General features: G+C 45.7%; 1 protein-coding gene and 1 non-coding gene across 2 annotated transcripts in view; both read left to right on the top strand.

Annotated features, from left to right (window-relative positions):
• The window catches only part of LOC123356632, a 1,710,063-nt gene that overhangs the window by 163,234 nt on the left and 1,532,136 nt on the right, over positions 1-14,693 (top strand).
• TRNAA-UGC lies at positions 4,954-5,025 on the top strand. Its single transcript has one exon. It is a non-coding gene; the product is annotated as a tRNA-Ala (tRNA).

Raw genomic sequence — 14,693 nt, 5'->3', positions numbered from 1 at the left:
GTAGGAGCAGATCATTATTATCCCTACTTGAAAGAGGGAGAAGCTAAGGCTGAGAAAGGAGAATTGACTTCTCTTAGGTCACACGGCCAGTCAGTGGCAGAGTTGGGAATAGGACCCAAGAGCCCTGATTTTCAATCTAACCATTGGATCTTGAATTTCAGACATTGAATGACCTGAATAAAGTGCTCTCAGATGAGCTCCAAACCAACAACAGTGCACAGGAATTATTCAGCAAGTATTTGAGGAGAACTGCAATGTTAGAGAGAATCATGAACTGCTCAGAGACCATTAATGCAGAGAAGCAGCAAAATTCATCAAACACAGAACTGGTTCTGACTTATTTCCTTGGTCTTAAAAGAGACCAACAAGGACCTGAGTCTCCTCCCTGTCAATAACCCCCTGCTCAGCCAATCAGGGTAGAGACTGAGGACGGGAGGCTGAGGGTTCTCACCAGAGAGCCCAAAGGATGGCCCAGGTCACTGGTGGGGATCACTGCCCGAGCACTATTTCAGCCCCACATTTTTGGGTGGACCTCCCACAGTGGGAGCTGCAGAGCACTCCCCGCAACACACACACACACACACACTCCTGGTGTTGGGAGGAGAACAGGAGAAAGGACAAAAGAAGCAAGAAATGAAGAGAAAGGAGAGAGGGAGGGATGGAGGAAAAGGGGAAACAAAAAGGACAAAACCTAATGTCCCCAGTGATTCTCAGGGACAAAATCCCAGGTGCGCAATAAACTTCTGCCTCCTTAAGCTGGTGTTTTCCATGCTTAGAATTCAACTGTCACCAGATGGATCAGACTGAACAGGTTTCAAAGCTCCAGGAGGCTCTTACCTTCTAAACAGGGATGGCTGTTTTCTAGTAAAATCACGAAAAGGGAAGGAGAAAACTCGAAAGAGGTTCCTCCTGGCGCTCACGTCTGTGAACCCGAATACTCTCTCAGTCCTCAGAGAGAGACCTGGAGAAGGAAACTTGCTGAAGCAAAGCCACAGGGGTCTCTGAGGTTTCCCTGGCCCCTCGCCCCTGTCCTGCCTGGCTGATGTCAGCATCTCTCTGTGAGGTCACCACCTCCCCACCACCTTGGACCAATAGTCTGAGGTCCTGCAAAAGGCCTTTGTGATGTCACTGCCACACCCCTTCCTTGCTGCGCCAATGTCCTGCCCCTAGCCAGGCACTTTGGAGGTTTGAGCTACTCTCTGTGGATCACCCCACTCAAGGAGCGTTCGTTCTAGGCAGCAAGCCGGCTAGACAGGGAAACATCAGACACTGCTCCCAATGCTACACTCAGTTTTTCAGAAAGGAGTTGACTTTATGGCCAGAAGAGACCATTAGAGCATCTAATCTGACCCCCTGCATATCACAGGCCTCCTGTATGACACAAGAGCTACTTTTGGGGCAAACACATTCCAGAAAGGCATCTAGTCTTCATGAAATGACATCAAGAGATGGAGAATCCACCACTTTCCTTGGTAGCTTGTTCCTGTGGTCAATCATCCTCACTGTTGAATCTTTGTGCCTTAGTTGTAATATGAATTTGTCTCTTTTCACCTTCCAGACATTGGGTCTTGTTATGCTTTTCTCTGCTAGATTAAAGAGCCCTTTAATATCCAATCTTTTCTCTCCATTAAGGCACTTCAAGACTTCAATGAAGTCACCTTTCAATCTTCTTTTGATAAGCTGGACAGGTTGAGCTCTTTCAGTAGCTCACTAGAAGGCATTTTTCTCCAGCCCTCAGGACATTTGGTGGCTCTTTGCTGCCCCAGCTCCAATTTCACAACATCTTTTTCAAACGAGGACACCAAATCTGGAGGCAGTATTCCAGTATCAGTCTCACTGATGCCGTGTCACCTCCTGTGGCGTTACTGACATAATCTGTAACTGTATAGATCACCGTTGCGACCACTGTTCTATATTTGCAGCCAATATTGTAGAAAGGTTGTCATGTAAGGGGTCTATGGAGAGGTTCTGATTGGTTGATTATAATGATGCCATCTCTAGATGTGTATCATTTTTGTAGTTGATGTTATAAGTATTGGCTCTATGCTGTCCATATTTCAAACTTGTGCTCTGCTTCCGGGAAACACCCTAGCCAGACAAGTTGGTGTCAGTTCTGCCTAGCCTGCTTGATGGCCCATTAAAGACCATCAGCTCTACAATCGACCCACTGAGAGAAGGCAGATACGCCTTGTAACTCAGCAAGGTCTGCAGGGACCTGCCTATGGACAGAACTCTAAGGTTTTTCTATGCCACGTGCTGGACAGAGTGTCCTTGGGACAAAGAAAGCAAAGACCACATGGCAAGAGACTATAAAAGGCTCATGCATCATCTCCATCTTGTCTTCAATCCTGCTTCATACCTCTGGAGAGACTTTGCTACAAACTGAAGCTCTGTACAAAGGACTGAATGACCCATCCCAGCTGTTTATTGAACCTGCAGTTTATTCCATCACTGCTACAAGCCTAAACCAAGAACTTTCCCATTACTGTATGTGAAGGGTTAAAATCCATGTGCATGTTATATAACAACCTGGTCTATGGATTGTGGCAGCTCTTTTCCAGACCCGAAGTCCAGACTATGGTCTAGCCCACTATGACTGTTTTGATGGTTTAAATTACACTCACAGGCACTGATGATATTACTGAAAGTTTGGGAGTTAGGAGCTGGTAGGTCAGTGGCCCAGTCCCCTCACAGATGACCCCGTCCCTGTGGGACAGGGGCAGGTCTGAGCTCTCACACCAAATGCCTCATTGTGGCTGCCAGAATCTGTGGGCAGCTCGTTTAGTTTATGCCGAGGGTTGAGTCCTGCTTCGTGCACCATGTGTGAGAATGAAAATACTAAACCCCCCTTTGAAATAACGAATGCAGCAGGACGTGTTATTGTCCCTGCCCCAGAGCAGACAGACCGATGGAGAAATGCCATTGAGACCAGGGTAATACTCCACTGCCGTTCTACCTTTTTTACTTGCTACTCTCCCTCCCAGCCTTATGAGGTATCAGAGCCTGGTATTGAGCCTGAGCCGAGATGTCTACACTGCAAATTTACCACCCCACAGCCCAAGCCCCGGGAGCCTGAGCTGGTATGGGGGCAGCCCCGGGTGTTTCATTGCAGTGTGGACATAAGCCTATTGTGTTTCATTTCTTAGGTTCTGCTGCCATCGTGTGGCCATTTCCTTCCCCTCCTTTCTGTCCAAAGCGCAGAGCCCAGTTCCTCCAGGGGGAGAAGGACGTCTTCCTTCTTTCCTTCCTCAACAGCCCTCTTCCTTGGAGAGCCCTTTGCTGGGGTCTGGGTGAGGAACAGCCGTTTCTGAGGATTAATTTCGTATTAATGGTGTTGATCTATAGATTTTACAGCCAGACTAGATCACTAGGTACCTCTGCTCTGAGGGGGGATTTGATAGCTGCTTTCAACTACCTGAAAGGGGGTTCCAAATACGATGGATCTAGACTGTTCTCAGTGGTAGAAGATGATAGAACAAGGAGTAATGGTCTCAAGTTGCAGAGGGGGAGGTTTAGGTTGGATATTAGGAAAAACTTTTTCACTAGTAGGGTGGTGAAGAACTGGAATGGGTTACCTAGGGAGGTGGTGGAATCTCCTTCCTTAGAGGTTTTTAAGGTCAGGCTTGACAAAGCCTTGGCTGGGATGATTTAGTTGGGTTTTGTCCTGCTTTGAGCAGGGGGTTGGACTAGATGACCTCCTGAGGTCCCTTCCAACCCTGAGATTCTATGATTCTATGACCTGATTCAGAACAGAGTCCAGAGAATTTTACCCAGTGACTCCTACATCCACCCCAAGATCTTCTGGCTGAACGAGGAGGGTTCATTCAGAAAGTCATCGTGTTTGGGTGTAAAGGTGTGAAATGATGGGGAAATTGGCCCCTCTTTCAAGTTTAAATGTTGTCACTTCTACACCTAGACCGGGGTGGCCAACCTGAGCCTGAGAAGGAGCCAGAATTTCCCAATGTAACTGCCAAACGTGCACCTTTGTATGCAACTACTGAGTCAATTGTGAACCTTCCCATCATTGTCCTTTGCTCTTAACCCTGAGGCTATTGCCCCATCATGGGGCCATTTCCCGCCTCTCTTTCATACAGAAGCACAATTTTCTTTGCACAGACACAGGAACAGCAAGATCTTTCTCTGTCCCTTGTGCAAAGCAGGAGGCCAAATTCCATGGAAACAATGGACAAGCAGGGGGCTCTGGGCACATCCAGCCCTGGCCGTGAGATGTTCCCTCCCCTCTTTCTTTATGCTCCTGTTGTTATTTCATGGATTGTCTGGGATGGGGAAAAAGCTGAGTTCACTCCAGGTGGAGGGGAAAAGAACCCTGAAAAGCTCAGGACCCAACCCTGCTACCGGGATCACTGAGGTGCTGGGAATCTGCCTGGGAAAGGGACTGTGTCAATTGTCAAGGTGGGGAACGAATAACAATCTACAACTAGATCCACCTCATTAACCACTGACACAGGCTAATCCTGCTGGCAATAGAAGGGAAACTGGGAGCCATTCTTTGCTGTTCATCCATGGAAACAGTGACCCAATTGCACCGCAGTGAATGTGCTGGGGAAGGCTGGAGTTTACAGGCAGGTGGAAATAGCAGATCCTAGAAACACCTGGAGCTCCTCACACCACTTCTGCCACCAGGGTGAGGTGTTGAGCTGCTCATAGCATCCCCCACCATGACCTTGCAGCAGGGGATTGCAGCACCCCCAACCCAATGCAGGGCAGATGGCTGAGTGTATCTCTGCACCCTGAGACCAGGGCACCCACTCTCTCTGCCCCACACATAGAATCTGGCCCTGCTGAAAAGTGACCCCTATGACCAAGTCATCTCCAGGAGAGCAGGATTGGTCCTCAGAGAGGGGAATGGGCTTCTCGTGACGCTTATAGGTCACTGGATGCTCTGGAAACAGGAGGGCTCTGAGTGTAACCCATAGCAAACACAACCTGCTAGAGGATGTAGCTCAGTGGTTGAGCACCTGCTTTGCGTGTATGAGGCCCTGGGTTCAATCCCCAGCATCTCCATCATCATTTTTTTCACCCTGCTGCTTTGCTCATGCCCAGAGGGGATGTGGCCCACCAGTCTCCCTGCACCAGTTTCAGTCCTGCTCAGTGAGGAGCAAGTGACAATTGCATGGAAGATCGGGGGCGGGGGGGGTTGTGTTTCTGCTCCTAAGTCACCTTGGTACATTTAAGATTCCCACCTGCTGTGCTGCTTGGGACAAGGGTAGATGAGAAGGGCGAATCCTCCAGCACTGGAGGGAAAGGTCCCATCTGCACAGACTGAGAGGCAAGGAAACAGAGGGCAGTCAGTGCTCAGGGAGGAGAGGGGTCAGTGATTTACTCCCAGCAGGGGACACTGTCTTTTTGAGTATCAGAGGGGTAGCCGTGTTAGTCTGGATCTGTAAAAGGCGACAGAGTCCTGTGGCACCTTCTAGACTAACCGACGTATTGGAGCATGAGCTTTCGTGGGTGAATCCCCACTTCGTCAGATGAATGGAGTGGGAATTCTATGACTGGCTTGCCAAGTACAAAAGCAGTTTCTCCTCCCTTGGTGATCACACCTCAACTGCTAGAAGAGGGTCTCATCCTCCCTGATTGAACTAACCTCCTTATCTCTAGACAGATTCTTGCCTGCATACTTATACCTGCCCCTGCAAATTTCCACTACATTCATCTGACGAAGTGGGATTCACCCACGGAAGCTTATGCTCCAATACGTCTGTTAGTCTGTAAGGTGCCACTGGACTCTGTCTTTTTGAGGCGAGTGCTGCTGGCTTGGGATGGTGCTGACGATGGATAGAAAAAAGGCTGGAGTCAATGGCAGATGGGACCACAGAAGGGGAAGGGGAATGGCAGCCCCACAGAAGGTCCTGGGTGCTCAGATGCCCCCAGTTATTGCACCCTGGCCTGTCCTAGAGAGAGAAAAGACACCGAGGGACCCAGCCCCCCTACAGTGATCCCATGGACAAGAACCTGGTTAGGAGTGGGGTGAAGGTTCCCTCTGGGCAAAGGGGAGCTGAAATCCCTCCGTGTCCTGGAATTTAAGCAACAAAAGCTTCAAACCCTGCACGGGTGTGGGCTGAGGTGCATCAGCAGAAGGTTGGGCAGGACAGGGGCAGGAGGTTTGTATAATTTTTGGTGGTGCCCAGAATGGGACCAAGTCCTGCCCCACACACCTGTGTAAGGCTCTGGGAAGGAGTTTGGGTGTGGGAGGGAGAGGGGTTGGGCGCTGGGAGAGTTTGGGTGCAGGGTCTGGGCTCAGTCAGAGGGTTGGGGTGCAGGAGTGGGTGTGGGGGGCAGGCTCTTGGAGGGAGTTTGGGTGCAGCTGTGGGGTCTGGGCTGGGGCAGGGGGTTGGGTGCAGGAGAGGGTGAGGGGTGCAGTATTTACCTCTGGCATCTCCCAAAAGCAACGTGCACCCACCTCTGGCAGCAGCCCATAAGCGGGAGGGCCTCGGGCGTCTCTGTGCACCGCTGCCCGCAGACTCCACCCCTGCAGCTCCCATTGCCACAGCTGGCAGTTGGGGCAGGGGCAGCATGTGGAGACCCCACCACCACCACAGTTGTTCTTCTCACAGCTGGCTGATGGGGGGCAGCAGGGGAAATTCCCAAATCTGGGGGAATCTCTCTGTGCCCCACTGTTAGTTCTCCATCCTTTCCCCCTAACCACGCACACCACTCCCCATTATCAGTGTTTTAAAGTAAACCCACCCACCCACCCGTTATGGGATACAGACTCTGTGACAGAGACTGACTGGGGCTCCTCTCTGCATGGCCCCAGTGGGGAAGGAAAGAGACTGGGGGAGGGGGAGAAGATGGGCAGAAGGAGTCAAATGGGGCAAAGCCAGAATAGAGGAGATTTTCTTCCTGTTAAAATGTACTGGAGTCTCATCGCTGAAAAGCCGCATCTTGAAATAAGTTTGAACCAGCAGCCTTTCAATTACCAGGCAAAGGTGTGAACCACAGAGACTGATAACTGCCTGCTTCCCAAATGTGTTTAAAAAACATCTTCAGGGGTGCAACGGGTTAGTGCAGAGGGGCCACCTGTTGGGGTTATGAGTTCAAGCTTTCTCTCAAGCCCTTGTTTCTCTTACCTGTGTAGTTTGTTTTGCCTAATTCATATACAAAGTGCTATACTAGAAAAAGGAGAGTAAGTTCTAAAATGTAGAGGTGGGTGCATACTTTAGAAACATCCCCCTGTGCTGCCATTAGTTCCAGCAGATTGTTCACTGGAAGGGCAAATTGATTTCTTTGCTGCTGAGAAAGAGGCCAGGACAGCTCTGTGGGCACCAGATCTCTCTGCTTCTTCCAGTTCCTTCCCTGCTCCAGTCACTGCTGTAGGAGGATCCTATATGCACTGAGCCTAAACATTTTCCTGGGCCTTCTTAGCATAGTTGGCAGCATGTCAGTCTCATACTCAGTAGGTCCTGAGCTCACACCTCAGAAAAGACAATGGTTTTCTGCTCCCTGCTTCAGATTTTCTAAAGGAAATCAGACAAAAGAAGCTATAGGAGAGTGGCTCCTAGACACTCTAACACACACAGATTTTTCTAAGGCATTAACTTTTCCTTCTCTGTGGAGTTTGTATTCTCCATAGAGCAAAATAAAACAAAAACATGCAAGTCTAAGACTAATACAGTATGAAACTCAATACAGATAAAATCTCACCCTCAGAGATCTTCCAATAAGCTTCTTTTGCAGACTAGACTTATTTCTTGTCTGGGCCCAATCTTTTCACCTGGTATAGTCCTTGTTCCAGCTCAGGTGGTAGCTAGGGGATTTCTCATGACTGCAGCCACCTTTCTTTCTGTTCCACCCCCTTAAACAGCTTTGGTACAAGGCAGGAATCTTTTGTCTCTCTCCTGGGGAAAAGCCCCAGGTTTAAGATGGATTCCTGTACCAGGTGACATGGTCACATGCCCTGTGAGACCCCAAGCCTTCATTATTCCTGGCCTGACTCACAGATGGTGCAGGACAGAGTCATCTCCAGTCAATTGTCCTGGTTAATGGGAGCCATCAAGAGTCCAAACCACTAATAATGGCCCACACTTTGCATCATTACAACAGGACCTCAGAGTTATAGTTCATATTTCTAGCTTCAGATACAGGAAAGATCGGTTCATACAAATAGGCTGAACACACACAGTAGATAATAAGCTTTGTAATGATACTGCACAAGAGACCTTTTGCATGAAGCATGTTCCAGTTACATTATATTCACACTCATTAGCATATTTTCATAAAATCATCAATATCACAGCAGGGGAAGGGTTTTACTGTGGCACCTGGGAGCAGTTGAGTTTCATGTGCAGGCTCTGCTATGAGTTCCTCCAGGTTTCCCATAAGCACACAGGGCCCTTAGCGGGTACTCTCGATACAGGAATGGCCCAGATACAATGAAGTGATGGGAATTGCATTTTCCTTTTTAATTTTTGAATTTCCAATGACATTTCTGTTTGTGATTTTGTTTTGCTTCGTATAACTGTGTTTTCTCAGGGACTTGATATTTACCAGGCTAACTAACAGCTAATAACGGGAGACTTCCAAGCAGGGCGTGGGCGAGCAGAAAAGAACTGTAAGAGATGCTGGTTTTCGACCTTGTGTTAGATAAGAATAGAATGCAGATTGTAGCAGAAATTGCTGAGAGAAGTAAGCTATCAGAAAGGAATATGTACAAACAAAATGCAGTTGTTGCTCCTCAGTGTATGTCGCAAGAGGTATAAATGCTTGCCTTAATTGTTTATCTAACCGAGACCTACCTCGGGAGGGGAAACTCTGCCTGTCTGTACTCTCCCGAATAACTGCAGTTGCTCGAAATAAACGGCATAATATAATAACATTTAACATCCCTGTTGTCGAAGAAAAACTCAGTTCTCACTTTTTGTTTGGATGCAGCAAAATCAAATACTTTATTATTTCTCCAGTAATTACCATGGAGGGAGAGAGTGCCATAGGACACAGGGTCCTGGACAGGTCTCTCCACTGGTAAAAAATTACAGCAAGCCTTTATACCTTTTACAGACAATTTCTAGCAATAATACAGACAGTAAAAAGCAACAACTACATTTTGTTTATACATAGCAAAAAGGCTTATCTTATTTGTCTCAATCCTAAGAAAAGCAAGCCTGCATTTTGGTTAGTGATTGCAAGGTCATAATAACTTTGTACACAGTTCCTGTCCTGTCGCCTCGCACTATCTTTGCTCCTACAAGTCTTACGTCATTAAGGTTACAGTATGGCCTGACTCTTGCTAACTAACATTCATTAAGATCTCTTCAAATCCTTGTTAATTATTTACTGGCTTCCACACTCCCCCCTTTTGTACTTCTAGTACAACAAACAATTTCAAATCTCAATTCGCATGAAACCATGGACCTCAGATTCTACAGCAAACATGTCAACCGTCAGGGGACGTAATGACAATGCATAATTAGCATGAACATAAAAGGTATTGCTATTCTTACAATATTTACAACAACAACAACAATAATATAATCCTAAATTAACTAACAACATTACAAACAATAACAATCCCATAGGAATAATATAATGGGGCTGTTGTACAATTGCGAACACAAAGCACAAAACATCATACCTAGTACATAAAGTAAACACTCTATAAGCTGTATGATAGGCATTCCTTCCATCTTGATATATATTCTAAAGCATGGGAATTTGCCCTTGCAATTCAGAGATTCTTTGAACCTTTGGTAACAATGAAAGCAAATTTTGAAACTGATCAGGCATTATTCTAGTCCAATCAAAATATACCTAAAATCCAAGAGCTACTTACAATATTCTATCTGCATTCTATCTGCAGGCCAGTAAATGATATAATTGCCTGCAGCAGTGGTAAGATCAATATGTATATCTTGTAAAGTGGTGGCATTAACGCACACACAGCTATCATTAGGTTGAAAAAAAATGGGTGTCCCGTCAGGGTAGTTCCTTGACCTCCACCCTCTCAACAAATATTGTCATAAACAGTGACAACTTCCCCTAGCTTCAGTTTATAGATACACTGAGCTGTGGTGGTTCTAACGGCCAAAATGTCCATTGACTCTCTATTCTTATCCAAAATGTCAGGTGTCATTCTAGGGGTACTGTCTAGAAATCAGTTGGAGATACCAGGTGGTCTAATTTCCCCAGATGTCTCGGTAAACAATTACAGTCCCACAGGCATCCTCCCCATGGACCCAGCAGGATTCGGTATGTGGGAGCCCACACCCACCCTAACCGGTCCATATGCTTGGAAGGAGCACTGTGAATGTCCACACTTCCATCCAGAAAGTGTCCAAGTATGTCTGCATGACCACAGATCAGATGGTACTCCTGACGTGTCTGGAAGGGCAGTGGGCCAAGTCTGGTCCAGATCCCACTGCAATGCCTTCCCAGCCTCAGTGATATTCAATACCATCTCTGTCAGTCTCCTTCTGGGTCATAGAACTAAGGGTGGAAATTACATGTAACTCAGCAACTCCAGCCTGTACTGAAGATAGCTGAGCTTCAAAAATAAGACTAGTGGCCTTTTCTAGTTGCCCCAATTTCTTATCACGTTCTTGGCCTGGAAGAGTAGTCCAAATGGCTACTACACTATCGGCCAGATGAAATAACCCAGCCCACAGGGATCTGGTCAATTCCCTTTTTGTCCAGAGGAAATAACCCAGGCCTTTTTGTTGTGCTAATCTAATGGTAGCCCCTTGTGAGCAATCTGGGTATGTAGAAAACTGGATAAGGGCAATGTCAGGTAAAATCCAAGTAGGGAGGGCAATACATACTGAAGGATTTATCCAGAACACAGGGCGCAGCCTGTAGAATAAACCCCAAAATCCAATTAATACCACAGTCCCAAGCATGGGTCCCACAAATTTCCTCCTGCCAGTGTACAATTCTTTGTTTCTTCACCAGGGTCAGTTCTCAATGTCCTTTTCAGTCAGGAATTCCTGGACTTTGGCAATGTCAGTGGAGTGAGTGTGTCTTCTTCTTTCTCAAAACAATCGAGGTTTAGCATCCTACAGGGGAGAGGTTTCCAGCACATATCACCCTGTAATAGCTGTGCTCTTTTCTAGAAAAGTCTAAAGGCACAGTTGGTCTGTCAGTGGTCAAGGGAGCTTTTTCCCTGCTGTCCAGAAGCACAGTAGAACTAGAAGAAAGAATAGGCTAATCATCAATAGGAAAATTCTCCTGATGTGGAGGGGTCTTTGTGCAGTGAAAATCCTGGGTCCAAGCAGTCAGTCTGTGGCACTGCACAACGGTGTTGGTAGTCAGCAGGACTTGGAAAGGGCCTTTCCAGCATGGAGCCAAGGCAGTCTTTCGCTAATGGATCTTTATGTAGACCCAGGCTCCTGGTTCCAACGAGTGGCAAGGTTGCACAGGATCCTTTGGTAGTGCTTCCATCACCTGTGTATAAAAAGACTTAACACATTTCATTAGTGCCTGACAATATTTAAGCATTATGTTATCCAGCAAATGAACGTCCATCTGAGCTGGGGTTAGTGGGGGTGCAGTTGGTAGTCAGCATTGGGTGTTCTGTCAAATTTCAGGAGGGCTAAGTCCAGTCATTCGATTGGGAATGGTTCTCATACACATCAGTGTCAAAGGAAGGGCATCTGGCCACTTTATTCTTTAAAATCCCGTTCTGGTGTTCCACTGTCCCAGCAGATTCTGGGTGGTGAGGGCAGTGAGTTGCACATAACTCCTTTACAATCTGTCCAGTAAAGTGAGTTCCACGACCACTGTTGATAGTCACAGGGATGCCAAAACGTGGTACAAAATCTGTAAGCAAAGACATCTACTGTCCTGCAGGGAAAAGCTTCAACCCAAGTGGTAAATACATCAACTAAAACTAATACATATTCATAACCACAACATGTAGACATTTAAATAAAATCAATCTGAATATTTACAAAAGGTCCCCAAGGAGGAGAGTGGGCTGGCCGCTGCACACCAATCTCGTGTAACTGCAACAACCATTCCCCCACCCCTTCCCTTGGTAAGCAGCCAAGCGGTGTCCTTGACTGGGGCCAGCGCATGTTAGCCATTCTCTACTTGGCTTTTTTTTTGTTTGTTTTTCTTCATTTAACCTACAAAGGAAACTTTTACTCTTCAATTATACACCTTTTTCATACCATGAACACATAAACAGTACCGTTATACAGTACAGAAGTATTATCATTCAATGTATGCCACATATACCCTTTCACTAAAATAACCTTATTACAGAACTTTGGAAGAACAAGCCAGGACAAGCACACCCACTTTGAGAAGTTCACTTAATATAACTTCTAGTCCAATAGCTATCCACCATCCCCAGCCCTCTGGCTAAAAGTCTGAGGTAGCCAGAAGGATCCCTCGTACAATATGGGGAGTGGGTTAACTTTTCATGTCCTTGCTTCCAAAGACTGTCAGTATGCAAATTTTAACAACAATTCTCAATTAAAAGATCTGGCCAATGTAGTTTCTTTCCTTTACTTAAGGAAATGTATTAGACTTTAGTATATCACAATTTCTGATGTAACCAAACACTTTGTATTCTAAGCTGAACAAAACAAGTATCTGCATTGCAATGCAACATTTTCGCTTGATGTCAAATCAGACCATCTCATGAAAATATTAAACACAACAACTTTTGGCAAAACACCACAAAACAGAACATAGAACACACAACATAATCGTGACTGCCAGTAAATCATAGTACGTTGAATGCTGTGCAGCTGGCATTAATGTTCTTTGATTATCTGAAAGACAAAAACAGAGGTCCACCCCTTCGGGGCAGTTAAATACTTAAAAATATACAAATACTCTTGTTGATTCTAGGCAAAACAGAGGAATTACCCCATATTTTCTCGTATGTTGCTTCTTAGACAGCCCTGGTTCAGCGGCCTCTACCTTATCAGTTAGTTAATTTGCATTAACACAGATGCTCTCCGGCTTGTTTTTATTTTTTAACTCCTGCTTTTAAACACTGAAAGAAAACATCACCACTTATAGTGCCTGTAGAGCCTAATAAAATTTTCATTACATAGCACTGTATACAGTCTTCAACTGATTTAACAAAATCATTCATAGCCAAATGAGTGCAATCTAATAATTTCTTTGCCTGAATTCATTCACAAACATGTCAAAGACACCAAAAAACTGTTCTCTTTAGCTTTTTCACAAAGTTCAAGTGCTGTTCCCCCCAGCAAACACAGAGTCAATTTTTCATTTTCCCTTAAAAATCAATTGCTTTTTTTCCTTCCAACAGCCACTTTACCAATGCAAATCACCATTCCAAATATCCTTCTGAGTATTTGAAATCCTCATGCTTATATTCACTTACTCCTTCTTTCCACTACACCCTCAAAAGTTTCCAACCTGTTTTCCAATCTCTCTGTCTGTTGCCTTCCCGCTTGGGCCCGATCCTTTTTTCCTCACTGAATCGTCCCGTCCATGGACACTAGCTTGTTCCACAACCAGTTCTCAGCTAGGAGGGAGAGCTTCTCAACTAGCCCCTCCCTTCTGGTCTTTTCCCCAAAACATTTCTACTCACAAGACTACCCAAGTCCTCCCTAGTAAGGCTTGCCACCTGGGCAAAAATACATGGCCATTCACTTAACACATAATCCAAACCCCTTTGGGGTCTACCCAGAGACCCACCCATTTGTCTGCTGACACTTAAACAGAAAAGAAAATTACACAAAAAACAAAGAAAATTACAGTCTAAGCCAAATTTTTCTACTGCTATTATATTGTCCGCTATGGGGGGGGGGGGGCGCGGGACTGTAAAATCTCAGGACAACCTCAGAGCTTCATCGCCCACATGGCTTCCACCCTGAGGAATTACGAACGAGAAGTTCAGTTCCGCTCACACACCTAACGCCCAAATGAACAGAGCAGAAAAACATCAGTAACCGGTTAAACAAAACAGAGCCAAAGCTAAATAGTGCACCAAAACCAAATAGTGTTTCCTTATTCTATTAGAGCTCACCTATAATCATGCAATCCTTATCATATAATACCAACAATACCAAACAAAGCAAACACAAAATAACAAGGGTAAAACAGACAGATGGTGTAAATTCTACAGGGCTTCCCAATTCTCTATTGCTCACCAAACTGTTGACAAATTTCTGTTACCAATTATCCCTTATGTAAGGTGATCAGACTGACAGAGCATATAAGCAAATTTTAAAGCTTCATTAAAAATAATAAAAACAACAATGGAGAGTATTGGGAACACTCCCACATCACTCAGGAAAAATATGAATGCCCCAAGCCTTAAGCCACTGTAATACTTACACATATCCAGACTGGCATGTCTGTGTATAATGTTCAGAGAAGGGAAATAGGTGGACGGGAGATTATCCTGTATACAGCATGTCCAGCATTTCCAACATGCTTCCACTCTTGGGATGGCTGTTCCTTTACACCCTGGAATCCTGTGGCGTCTCTTTCAGAGATTCCAGTTCAGGTCAGCTGCCTGTCCGGCTTCAGGGTTGCAAAAACTGTTGGATCTCACTGAACCGTTAAGCTTTGCAAATGCAATCTCAGTTTTGTAACTTATACTGCTTTTTTGGTTTGCCTTTTTTTTTATTTTCCACAACCAGCTGGGGCTGAAGCAGTTTTTACTTAGCACTTAGCATAGTCCGCACTAATTCATGACCTTGAAGACAAAACAACTTCTCCTTTATCTCAGGGCTAAGCCGAATTTC

The sequence above is a fragment of the Mauremys mutica genome, chromosome 26 (assembly GCF_020497125.1).
Source record: "Mauremys mutica isolate MM-2020 ecotype Southern chromosome 26, ASM2049712v1, whole genome shotgun sequence".
Taxonomy (NCBI): domain Eukaryota; kingdom Metazoa; phylum Chordata; order Testudines; family Geoemydidae; genus Mauremys; species Mauremys mutica.
This window is presented reverse-complemented; position numbering and strand designations above follow the sequence as displayed.